The sequence below is a fragment of the Nicotiana tabacum genome, chromosome 14 (assembly GCF_000715075.1).
Source record: "Nicotiana tabacum cultivar K326 chromosome 14, ASM71507v2, whole genome shotgun sequence".
NCBI lineage: Eukaryota > Viridiplantae > Streptophyta > Magnoliopsida > Solanales > Solanaceae > Nicotiana > Nicotiana tabacum.
This window is the reverse complement of record NC_134093.1, coordinates 60510844-60524846: the sequence shown is the minus strand read 5'-3', so window position 1 is coordinate 60524846 and position 14003 is coordinate 60510844. Positions and strand designations below refer to the sequence as shown.

Sequence of the window (14003 nt, the reverse complement as noted above, 5' to 3'; positions counted from 1 at the left end):
TCCTACAAGGCATAAAATACGTAATAAGTATAATTCACTATCATTTAAGCTCAAACACACGTATGATGAAATAATTAGAATGCAATACTATGGCTAAAATACGGGTTTCTAGCCTACCATCAATTGATGATATTTTCCCATAGGCTATGATGTTTGCTATATGTTCGGGGTGACGCACATGTGAGGTGACGAGCGCATATGCGTGCATCGTGATTATTCATGATCCGGGTAGATTCTAGGCTATTATATGCCTTGTTTGCTATTATGCTTCTTTGATATCATATTTTCTTCGCTTGTTTGACTACGTGAGCTATTATTCATGCTAGAAATCATCTTTAGGTTGTTACTCATCTGTTTGAGACATGATAGGGAAATATTTTGATATATTGAGCTATTTGCTTTAGCCATAGTCACATTTTTCATTCATGTTATTATATATGCGTGTTATATCTCTGTATCTGGGCCTTCTTTATATATTATCTCATAAGTTGTTAGTGTCCTTGTGTAAGTGACATGTGGTTCAGCTGAGTTGTGGCACACTAGCTTATTTCGTACGGTGTTTTGATCATAGCACTGTAAGATATAAGTATGTTGAGATTTGAGCAGACTGATGACTGATGCTGGGCCATAGAGCGGTGTTGTTATTGATTGTGAGGTGATGTTTGCATCCAGGTCCCATATTGGGCTTAAGTGGAAATGATTGCTGAATGTTGATATTGATTATGAGGGGATGATACGACATGCCCCAAATTGGCCTGAATAATACTGATCGTTGACTTTTGATCTGATTAGCACTTGGACTAGGGTCTGCCCCTTAGGTATAATCCTATGAGTGTAGGCACTTGATATGTGCTTAGTGAGAGGGTTATGCCAGGCACCCGTACAATGTTGAGTGTGTGTGTATGTGTGATGATTCAGGGGCTTCGAGCCAGGCATCCATACAATGTTGAGTGTGTGTGTATGTGTGATGATTCAAGGACTTTCGAGCCAAGCACCGAGAGCATGCTGAGAATATGATTGAGGGGTATTTGTGCTTGGCACTATGTATGCGCTAAGATTGTGATTACTTGATGATTAAACTATGAAGTTATTGATTTTGGCATGTATACTTGTAATGTAGGCATATAGTTGTATTTTCTTCATGCTAATTGATATTTGATGTCTTTATAGTCGATGCTATAAAAGATATTTGGAAAGCATGCTTATTTTTCTTATATTGTGATAAAGATGAATCTGATATAATTGAGTTGTTTTTCCTCTATTATTATGCTGTTATTGTTGTTGTTGGCTGTTGAAAAAGAGTATTGGATTATATCAATCTCGTCATTGCTTTCAGACTAAGGATATGCTTGTTACTTATTGAGTACAAAGGGTCGGTTGTACTCATACTATACTTTACACGTTATGTGCAGATCCAGGCGTTGTTGATTGTGGTAGTTGCTAATGAGCTGTATCCGGGGTAGTTGGAGATTTCGAGGTACCACTGTTGTTCCGTTCGCAGGCCTTGAAGTCCCTTTCCTTATTTTATGTTATTACTGTTTAGTATTTTGGACATTATTGTATTCTACTCAGACCTTATAATTACTTATTCTATAGAGCTCATATACTCGGTGACGCCAGAATTTTGGGTGGTTCTCAGTTGTATCGATATTTTGACTCAGTTATTTATATTATTCCTCATTTAAGATTATTTAATGTTGTTGTTGAAGATTATTTATGCATATTGGTTGTTTGATTGGGTAGCAAGCAGTGTTAGGCATCATTATGGCGCCGGTGGTATTTTGGGTCGTGACATGTTATAGATAGTCGGGATCTACCGCTTGACTCGGTTTTTGAGCATGTGGGCCCTATTGATAACCAATTTTGACCCTCCCCTTTTAAATTATATTTTTACGCTTATTGATCAGTAATAAATGTAGTAGAGTATTTTTAGAAAATTATTAGTATCCAATTTTTACAAATATATATAATATAATAAGTAATAATAAGTTAATAATATTAATTCTATTTTTAGTAAGAATTTAGTCTTAAATATTTATAATTATATTACCTCTATTACTTTAATTAATTAACAAATATTATAGTCTTTGGAATTAATTAATTATAGTAATTAATAATACAGGCGTTAATTATATTTTATTATATTTTATTGGGATTAAATAAGTCTAATAATTTAGTTATAAAGGGGGTTAAAACTTAAAATAGGCTACACTTGCAATCAATTGGTTTTAATTCAATGTGGCTATTGTTTAAATTCTGATCCAGCCTAATATCCAAAATTTAGCCCAAAACATTGGCCCAACACCCATGACCCAGTTCAGCGGCCCCATTACCTTTCCTACTTAGTGATCCATGCCATTCACCCTCAACCAATAGCAAAGCACCACATCGCACCCTCCCAAATGCAAACAACATACACAACCAATTCGGATCGTTGATCAAACTCATCAACGGTCTATAACTAACTGAGGTAACCCCAAACCCTAGAGACCATTTTGGTCTCACCAGCCGCCCTTATTTCCCCTTTTTCTATCTTTTCTCTCCTCCGCTCATAATCTGCTATCTCTCAAACCTTGCACAAAAATTTTCAAGGTCATTCAAGAGATCCAAAGCTTCATCATTCTTCCTCTGTCAACCGTGAATCCCGCTAAGATTTCCTTTTTCCTCACCCGATTTCGAATTCCATCCCTTGAAAGCCTAGACCAAAATGTGAAAAACAAGAATATAATCATTTCATCTTCTGATCGTTCGAATTGGTTGCATGCAAACTATAGATCTATGAGATCTCAGACATCACAATGACAATTCTTAGTCCAGAGTTCAAACACAATGACCTCTAGACATTGGTTTTAACCAGCGGTCTGTTAGGCCTCAATGGATAATTTCTTCATCATTTCGAATAGGTAATCTCTCCTTCTGATTTTCCCTTCTTTTTTCCTCATGTTTCCCCCCTCTTGCTCTCATCAACATTCATCATCGTTCACTATGTCTTTAAAATTCAAACGGCACCCTAAAGGCTCCAATGGCCACTATAAATAGAGGGCATTAATGCTCTCACCAAACAGAGGAATTACCTAAAAAATCCAGTAAATGCTATCTACTTAAATACTCAAAAATTCTTCTATAATTTCTTTTCCTTCATTTCTACTCGAACTAGACTGTTACAAATTGATTGTGTGGTTGGGTCTCTAAAAGTCTAGTAATTACCTCTACTTGGTTTGCTGCTCCGAAGAATGTCAGTAAACCACTGACCCCCTCTTTATTATCCAGTTGTTCATGTATTATCATGTAGTTATGTTTTTTTGATGTTTTCTGTTAATTACTTTCCCATTCTTCTTCAAGATGTTCATCAGCAGACATGTGGCTTTTTATTGTGTTCTGCTGCTTGTTTTGATCTTTATTGATACTTCATGTTCATTGTTATGTTTATCCTTATGTTGTTGTTTACATCAATATCTTATAGTGATCATTGATTTTTGTGTCTTATACTGATATTATCATTAGGTGTATGTCTTATTTAATTGAATTGATATTATTATGATCCTCATCCTGTTAACCCTTTATGTTAATCTGCTTGTTTGGCCTATACTATTGCTTTATTGATTAAGTGATATTTATGCTCGTATTATTATGTGGATTAAGCTGATTGAGTGATTTTCCTAAACCTTTCATGCCATCCTATTTAATCAACTAAAAGAACCTTATGTTTATATCATTATGTTGTCTTGCTTGAATGACCCTCATGTCTATAGTATCCTGTTCTTTAGTAATTAACAGGATCCCCCCAATAGTTATGCCTACATTACCATGCTAATTTGTTTGTTTAATCAAGGAACTTTAGTTAATAGTCTTGTTCCTAGTATTATGTTATTATGTTCAGCTAATGTAGAATGGTGTATGTGTGTTTATCATGGTAACATGAATAAAAAGGAAGTACATGACAAACTTTGATTTAGAGTGTAACAGTGATCCTGCTTGCTTGCCTAAAATGATAACTGTTGCACCCTATTTTGCACAAGTCAAAAAAAAAATACAACTAGTGGTTCTTCTGAAGTTGATAAAAGAAAAGAGTCGCCACCTAATATTTAAGGTATATTAGGGTACCTATAAGTCTGTGAAAATTAGTATCCTAAAAGTTTGATAACCGGTGAGATTTGGGTAAGGGTTCTAGTTATTCTAAGGGGAAGGTGTTAGGCATCCCTTGAAATCTACCTGAGGTAGCTCCTTAAACTTAGGCTAAGTTTGGGTAAAGGAATATCTATATTCTGTTTGAAATTACTAAGGGAGATTTTGCAAAAATACTTCAAATCTTGTTTGAAAACTTATTTTGAGAAAGAGATTGTGTACTTTATTTGAAAAGAGTGATACTTATTTGTAATTCTTTATAACGTATAGAACAGGAGACTACTAAAATATAATTTGGTTGAGGAAGGGTATACCTTTTTTGTTTCATGAAAATGGTCCTAATGAAATGCCTTATGTTTTCGAATTCCTTTGTTGTTTCTTGTTAGCACTGCTTTGTATGGTTGCTCTTATCTTTTGAAACAGTTCCTTTTATTATGTGCGATCCATTTGATGATTTTCCAAAGGGGGTTTGCTTTTTGTTTTCGAATCTGCCAAAGAGCTTAAAGCTGAAAGTCATTAGTGGTAATGAAACTTCTTATTTATTAGAAAGGTTAGTTTTAAATGTTAATTCTCGAAACATTAGAATAACAGAAACATTGAGTTCAGTAATAAACTTTTTTACCTATAGGTCTTGGTTTGCCTATTAAGATATTAAAAGTATGCAATAATAAAGTTAGTTCTTCCAAAGATATGCACGTAGAATAGAAAATGACAAACAACTATCATTTAAGATAATGGAATGGAGAGCTGGACTCTTTAATAATTGGGCTGGTAAGCAAACTAGGACCAACGGGATTTAAATCAACAGAAGTAGACTCAACAGGTACAGGGGAAGTATCCCAAGTTTTGATGTTGGGCCTGAGCTCCAAATGGACTCAGCAGGCCCAGATCGAACATACATACAAAAGGAACAAAGAAGATAATTAGCGGATATCAATAAGATAAAATCATGACAAGTAAATAATAACAAAGGGGACTGAAATACAATAGAGCCAATTTTATTTGTGTTAACCTAATGAGGATTAATTAAATATGTGATCAAAGGCTTAGGATAAACCTCATTTTATGGATAAAGTTCCCCTGTGGGACCCTTGATATTTTAGAGTTTATGAGGGTCTCATGGGCCCCGAACAGTACTTAGGGAGGGGTATCTCAACCACAAACCAACCTCACACCTAAACACCCTTGATCATTAACTCGTATTCCTCCTTAATGGTTTGAATACAAATAAAGTGTCAACTTTAGCAGTTTCACATTGCCATAATTAAATACAAAGGTTCATGATAAACCTTTCAGAGATTCAGACACACAGAAGTTCAACAAACTGAGAACACATAGCCACATTAGACTTTGCAACCATCATTAGAGCACAATCAGCCAAGAACCATCATAATTTCAACTTTGGAATACTCTTTACCAGAGCACTGAGTATAAAGATAGGTCATCCCATATTGACTGTTAAAATACTAATAATATCAAGGGTCTTAAGGTGTAGAATACCTAAGAGTATTATTACTATGATACAATTGTAAGGGGCAGATGGCTGATTACATGTTGCCAATTAACTAAGTTCCATTTATAATTTTAAGGTCAGATATGCTAGGTTAAGAAGTCTAAGGTATCAGTGGTTGTCAAAGATAAACATGCATACTCATTCTGTTATCCTCCTTAAAGATCAAAAATTTTAGAATCTTTCCTAAGCATGATTCAAATCACTAGAGCTGGTCACAGAATAAGATAATAGCTTTTAAAGTAGTTCTAACAGGTTGGTACACAAACATGACTTTTTGTTAAACACTCATGCCAATAACATCAATAGGAGTCCCCAAAGATCACACTAAACAGCTAGGTCAACATGGACAACAACATGAATATGAGAGGCTAGCTTTTAGTTTTTATGTAGCCTAATGATCATGACATCTAGTAGTGACAACATGTAGCCTATCAGATTATCAAGTCGCTTGATCCAAACAACTTCAGATTCCTAATTAAGTTCTCTATAAACAGTGGTATCAACAGGCATGAGATAGAAAATAATGATATTCCCTTTTAATTAGATCACAATAAGTTGTCATTTTGGATATGTAGATAGGTTCACTAGCAGGGTATGCCAACAAGGTTCAATACATGATTTATATACAAGTTGTCATGATAGGCACTCATGAATCAGAATAACATGGTATCATGATCAACTTTACCAGCTAGAGTTATTTAGGCAAGAACAGATCAACACGAGCATTATGAAGAGGTATCTTAATGAGAATTACTCACTGAACTCAAGCCAATACAATATCATAGAAAGGTCAAGATTACTGCAGGTATAAAGTCTTAGTAGGTTAACACAGTGATTCAAGTATAATCAGACTAAGGTCATATAATTGTCCCTGAACACAATTTGTTTAATAGGGTCAACATGACATATGCGAGCATAAGTATATGGGTCAATAAGAGTCATTCAACCAACACAATAACAAAGGTTTCAAGTAGCCACTACTAAAAAGCTCAAACAGTCATGAGGTAGCAAATATTAACACTCATTATAGGGCTAATCCCAAATTATATCAATATATATATGAGCAGTCCAACAAGATTTATTATGTGATCCCTTTATCATAAGAAACACACAGAAAACATTTCATCATAGTGGCATGAACAAGCTGTCAACTAGAGTCAAACAGGTCAACATGAAAGTACAAAATTGTGGCGAGACTCATTCTATTGAACTGAAACAATGTAGCATAATGTCACAGACATAAGGATCAAAATAGCACAGTACAACAGGTGTGAGATTTAAATAGGACATCAGGAGAAGCTTAAGAACATGACTTAATCGATTAGCTAACATGGTAGTATGACTATCATTTAACTAATACTGGTGTAATATACATAATGTCAACATAAGGTTTAGCTCAGCTAATCATAAAGTCTCAACATGATTTTTCATCAAGAGTAACCACAATACATACGCATTTTACTAACTAAATCATGATAGGTAAAGTTCAATAGCCATTGAAGACAAATTATAGGGAAATTATTGTAACGACCTGACCGGTCGTTTTGAGCATTTGCACTTTGCTCGGTAGTTTGATAGCATGAGTAGCTCCATATGATATATTATAACTTGTATGTATCTTCGATTTCGATTTTCAAGTGATTCGGAATTAGTTTGGAAGAATGAATTTCATGTTTGAAGCTTAAAGTTGCAAGAGTTGATCAAGTTTGACTTTTATGTATTTGATGGTTTCATTAGGTCCGGATGGTGATTTTAAACTTCGGTGTATGCCTGGATTTGCATTTGGGTTTTTCTAGAAGGTTTCGGTACTATTTGGCGAAAGCTGGTAATTTGAAGACTTGAAATATTCATAAGTTTGACCGGGAGTTGACTTTAATGTTATTGGGTTTGGATCGTTGTTCCAGGAGTGAGACTAGGTTCGATATGTCATTTGGAAGTTTTATAAAGAATTTGGATTCATTCCGCATTGGTTAAGCTTGAATCGGACGCTTGGTTCGAACTTTGAAGTTTATGAACTTAAGTGATTGATCTTGATCGACGATTCATGATTTTGATGTCATAATGTGTGATTTGGGTCCTCGAGTAGGTCTGTAATATATTTCGGGACTTGTTGGTATGTTCGAACGGGATCCCGAGGGGCTCGGGTGAGTTTCGGGGTGATTTTCTAGACCATTTTTAGTTGCTGATTTTTTGCCACAGGGGTGTGCATCGCGATCACGGCCTTTTGGTCGCGGTCGCAAAGAGAAAATTGCTCTTTGAGGCACTGTGAATCACCATCGCGGAAGCCTATTCGCGATCACGTAGAAGAAAATTCTGCAATCACTGACCCGACTTTGGAAACTTATATCTTACAATCTATAAGGAATTTGGAGATCATCTAAAAATGAAAGTTGTGGACCTTTTTGTCTAGTTTTCAGAAAATTAAAACATTTGTCATTTGGAGTTATGTACAAAAATTTATGGCTGATGCACTATAGGATGTCTAAGAAGAGTTTGGGAAGGGTAATGGAAATTTGTTCATCACGAATGTGAAGAAATGGCCGCGATCGCAAAGGGTACCTCTGGAGCAGTGTTTAAAGTACATTATTTTGAAGGTCTTGGTGATTTTATCATATTTTGAGCTATGGAGCTCAGATTTGGGCGATATTGGAGGCGATCTTCACCACATGGATTGAGGTAAGTATTTTCTACTCGGTATTGATTTTATTCCGTGATTCCATCTTCGATTTTGGTATTAATTGGTGATTTTAAAAGTGAAATTGGAGTTTTTGTCTAAACTTTTCTAAAGTAAATTTTTGAGTTTTGAACATCAATTCAGAGTATTTGAGTGAAATTAGTATGGTTGGACTCATAATTAAATGGGAATTCAGATTTTGTAAGTTTTGTTGGTTTTCGAGGTGCGGGCTCGAGTTTGACTTTTTAGTTGATTAGTCATGAGCTCTAGTTTCATAGGTTCCCGAAGAGCAAATTGCTGTTTGGGGAACTTTGAATCGCGATCGCGGAAGCCTGTTCGCAATCGCGTAGAAGAAAATTCTGCTGTCACTGACCCGATTTTGGAAGCGTATATCTTGCAATCTATAAGGAATTTGGAGATAATCCAAAAACAAAAGTTATAGAACTTTGTGTGTAGTTTTCATAAAATCAAATCATCTTTCATTTAGAGTTATGTATGAAAAGTTAAGGCTGATGCACTACAGGCTATATGAGAAGGGTTTGGGAAGGGTAATAGAAATTTGTTCATTGCGATCGCGGGGAAATGGCCGCGATCGTGAAGGGTAAAATGTGTGCTGGAAAATTTTTGAATAGCGACCGCGAAGAGTACCTCTAGAGCAGTGTTTAAAGTACACTATTTTGAAGGTCTTTGTCATTTTATCATATTTTGAGCTATGGAGCTCGGATTTGGGCGATTTTGGAGGCGATCTTCACCACATGGATTGGGGTAAGTATTTTTTTACTCGGTATTAATTTTATTCCGTGATTCCATCTTCAATTTCGGTAATTAATTGGTGATTTTAAAAGAGAAATTAGGGGGTTTTGTCTAAACTTTCCTAAAGTGAATTTTTGAGTTTTAAACATCAATTCGGAGTCAGATTTGAGTGAAATTAGTATGGTCAGACTCATAATTGAATGAGTTATCAGATTTTGTAAGTTTTGTTGGGTTCCGAGGTGCGGGCCCGTATTTGAATTTTTGGTTGACTTTGAGTAAATGTGTAAAGATTTAACCTTTATCATTTAGGATTGTTTCCTTAGGCATTATTTGATGTATTTGAGTTGCTTTTAGTTAGTTTCGAGCCGTTCGGAGGTCGATACGCGCAGGATGGCATTTCTAGAGTATTGTTTGGCTTGCTCGGTATTGGATTTGGCTTGTTCAAGGTAAGTATCTTATCTAAACTTAATTGAGGCACTAGTTGCCTGAATTTTTTGTGATACCTACGTGCTATGGGTGCACACATGTGCGGGGTTTGAGCCCATGTGCTAACACTGGGGGGTATTTATCCATGCTCGGGTTGTGCTTAGGTTATGATAAGCCTAGAATTGACTGTTAAGCTTTAAGCTATGATGTTTCTCATATTTGTAATATTGTATGAACGTTTTGAGCCATGTTTGAGGCTACTAGAGGTTTAATCCCTGAATGAACTTCATAAAAGCTATTCTGTGATGAAATTATCGATTTGAGCTATAATAGACACTTTCCACATGCTACACTTTAGCATGTCATTTATACTAGTCCAGGAGCATGCGATTTGTTATTCATTCATCTCATACATGTATTCTTATATATTTGCTCCTGTGTGATATTATTGGATTGGATGCCTGTGATCACACCGAGCGGATTATGTTGTTATGCATGTGACTACGCAGGGTGAATTGTGTTGTTATGCATGTGACCACGCCGCGCAGATTGTCTTGTTATGCCAGTGACCACTCCGGGTGGATTGTGATGATATGCGTATGACCACGCCAGGCAGATTGTTAGCATATGACCACACCGGGCAGATCCATCACATTGAGCCTGTGATCACACCGGGCGAATTATGATATTGAGCTTGTGACCACGCCGGGCTGGTAGCACGTTAAATTGGTCGTGCTTGCGTGTGGATAAGGATCCATCTCCCTAGGGTCACCCTCTCATGTTTCTCTCTTGATAGTGTACATGCAGATTTTGAGAGACCGACGGGTTTCTGGTTGATGTGAGCTCTGGGAGAGCTGTTTACTGTATTTGGATCAGGTTGCATGCCGCAACATACCTTATTGGCTTATTGTTATTGGATCGGCTTGAGCGCCGTAACAGACTGATATTTGGTTATTGCATTTCATCCTTACTTGTAAGTTTCTTGACTGTTTACCTAATTTACTTGTATATCTTCCTTATATGCTGGATTGTTGACTAAGCAAAACATTTTAAACAAAGAATTGTGAGCATCAAAGTGGTTCTACCTGAGATTCCCTAATTTGATCATATATTTTGTTACATCCCGCATTTTCGCATGTTAAAATTTCGACGTAAGATAATCGACGTAAGTCCGGGAATTAGATTATTTTGGGATTATAAGCATTATGCTATTTCAAACACGTGATGAGTAAATTCGTAAAGGAGAGAAGGTAAGCAAATAGAAGAAAATGAGTTTCGTCGAAGTTTGGTAATTTGGGATAAAATACGGTCCAAGCTATAATACCCCGTATTTATGGACTAGTGCCATACAAGGTACCATATGACCATAATAGTATGATGTATAAGGGTTTATTAAAAGTAAGTACTATTTTAAGTAATTTGAGATAATTCTTTATTATATGGGAAATTGGTTAATTATTGAGTAATGGGAGATTACCTAGTTAATTAAGGAATTATTGGGTGATTAATTAAGCACATTTGGATAAGTATTACACTTCAAGGTGGCAGCAAATTAAGGTCAAGTTGATGATTCAGTAGTCCTTAGGATAGGTGGCATTAAGGGGTCGTTGGGCAATCTATCAAGATAACACATGGAAACTACACTTTGCCATAAAAAAACGTAGAAGGAATTTCAAGTTAGTCATCTTTACAAATGATATTCAATTGATATCAAATTCATTTTTGGAGGAGATGTTGGAAGCTCACATAAGACTTCATGTTACAGTAGCAACGGCTATTCTTAGATTAGTAAAGCAATTCATACGGAATTACACTGCGTAATAACAACGGAATATTTGCGATTCTAAGGGAGTATGGTGCAACCTTTTACAAGAATATCGTACGAATTTGTCCCTACTCCAGGTATGTTAAGGCTAAGATTTTCCTTCATTTTGGCATGATCTCGTAATTACACGAGTTTGATAACGAAGCATAAAGAAGAATTCATATCCCGGAATTTACGTATATTTTTCTAGTTTTGTAAGTTACAATATTCTCCTTATCGGGACTTCATATTCAATTGAGTATTTCCTTTTTCCTGTCAAGAGAGCATAAAGTCTCTATATACAGTATTACAGTACTTTCATTACCATCGAGCTATAATCGATGGGTAGGCCCCTATTGGGCAACCTCTGATCAGATGGTAAGTTATATACCGAGCCTACTGTGGCCGAGCACCTATGAGCGAGCCCAGTTGGCCGAGATACAGAGCCTAGTATGGCCGAGTGCCTATGAGCGAGCCTACTACGGCAGAGAAACTATATATATACCGAGCCTTATAAGTCCGGACAACTATTTTACTTACTATATTGAGAGAGTTGAGTCAGTATCAGCAGGTAAGCATATCTTCAGATTATCAGTGACCCCCAGTTGCTTTCAGTTATTATATTATCAGTTCAGTTTTAGCTTTCAGTATAGTGCCTTACATACTCGGTACATTATTTTGTATTGACGTCCTATTTTCCTGGGGACGCTGCGTTTCATGCCCGCAGGTCTCGATAGACAGGTCGGGAGTCCTCCAAGTAGGTGATCAGCTCAACAGAAGATATTAGTGCACTTCATTTGCTGCGGAGTTGCTTGTTTGGTCAGTATGATTTAGATGTGCTCTGTCCTGACCTTTATGACAATTATGTACTCTTAGAGGCTTGTAGACATATGTCGTGTACGTGAAAGATTGTACGGCCTTGTCGGCCTATGTTTTGAGTTTATAAATGATCATATTGGCCTATTACACCCGTATGTCACGTGTATATGATGAAGTAATAAGAAAGATACGTTACGTTGGTACTCGATCGAGTAAGGTATCGGGTGCCCGTCACGGCCCATCGATTTGGGTCGTGACAAAAGTGGTATCAGAGCAGTTCTGTCCTAGGAAGGCTACAAGTCATGTCTAGTAGAGTCTTGTTTATGGGTGTGTCATGCACCAGACTTATAAGAAGGAGGCTACAGGGCATTCAGGACTGTCACTCTTTCTTCTTATTCTAGATCGTGTGGTAGAACTCAGTTGTAAGAACTCAATTTCCTAAACTCTATCTTATTCGTAATACAATGATGCCCACATCCAAAAAGACGTTTGGTAAGAGATATAGATGTGGAAGAGTTAAGTCAGAGGAACTCAATTTTTGCATCATGCTTATGATGGATAAATATGAGGTATTCAGCAGATCATGTGTATACTAAGACGTGTAAGCCTCTTGATAAGGAACCTTGAGGCAAGAATATTTATCCACCTTTATGGTGAAAGATAATGAGAGATTCAGAAGATAAATACAAGTTTCAAAAAGTCAAAGAAGCAAGATGAAGATGGATACGAGGTACCCAGTTAATAAAGATTATCATTATTTACCATTCAGGGAAGGAGATATAAGCATTTTGAGTTATCTGCAACACTGACAGATGTATGTACAATCGGCCACACCGATCTCAGTTATGCCCTATGAGAGCTAACAGACATAGTTTAAGAGAAGGACGAGTTATCCAAATCCGGCTGGGGATAGAGTAAACCAAAATAGTGGATGGATTGGTAGAGTTAGTTGACATTTCTGAAGGAAATTGCAAACTTGGTAGTGTATCTCTTTGTGAGACACCTCGATGGTGCACCCCAAAAATAGTACAGCTAGATATGAGTACTACAATGATAAGCACTAGAAGCCTGGAAGGGATAAATATTACCTTAGTATGGCTCCCGTGCCTAGTAGAGAAAGAATGTTAGGCAACCCGAAGGGCCAGTAGATGGAGCAAGGGGAGCTAAAAGCAAAAGAATGTCCTGTTGAAATTTTCAAAATAAAGTGTTAGACAGAAATGTTAGTAAGAAATGAGAGGAGAGTTAATGAAGCATTATGAGTAAGATGTGATACATGGATGACATCGGTAGATAAAAAAGATGACAGTATTACATTGTCTATAGTCAAGTGAAGGAAAGGACGACCGGCGAGCAAGGTACCATATGACCATAATAGTATGATGTATAAGGGTGTATTAAAAATAAGTAGTATTTTAAGTAATTTGAGATAATTCTTTATTATATGGGAAATTGGTTAATTATTGAGTAATGGGAGATTACCTAGTTAATTAAGGAATTATTGGGTGATTAATTAAGCACATTTGGATAAGCATTACACTTCAAGGTCAAGTTGATGACTCATTAATCCTTCGGATAGGTGGCATTAAGGGGTCGTTGGGCAATCTATCAAGATAACACATGGAAACTACACTTTGCCATAAAGAAAACGTAGAAGGATTTTCAAGTTAGTCATCTTTACAAATGATATTCAATTGATATCAAATTCATTTTTGGAGGAGATGTTGGAAGCTCACATAAGACTTCATGTTACAGTAGCAACGGCTATTCTTAGATTAGTAAAGCAATTCATACGGGATTACTCTGCGTAATAACAACGGAATATTTGCGATTCTAAGGGAGTATGGTGCAACCTTTTACAAGAATATCGTACGAATTTTTCCCTACTCCAG

The 14003-nt window shown here is 36.4% G+C and overlaps 1 long non-coding RNA gene across 2 annotated transcripts; it reads left to right on the top strand.

Moving 5' to 3' along the window:
* The first annotated feature begins 2455 nt into the window (after nucleotides 1–2455).
* LOC107779455 (uncharacterized) lies at nucleotides 2456–10561 on the top strand. 2 transcript variants are annotated; one of them, XR_012698676.1, is made up of 4 exons: nucleotides 2478–2903; nucleotides 7376–8314; nucleotides 8996–9511; nucleotides 10001–10561. It is a non-coding gene; the product is annotated as an uncharacterized LOC107779455 (long non-coding RNA). The 2 variants fall into 2 exon arrangements; XR_001646617.2 differs by having other exon boundaries at nucleotides 2456–2903; nucleotides 7376–9511.
* The last annotated feature ends 3442 nt before the right edge of the window (nucleotides 10562–14003 follow it).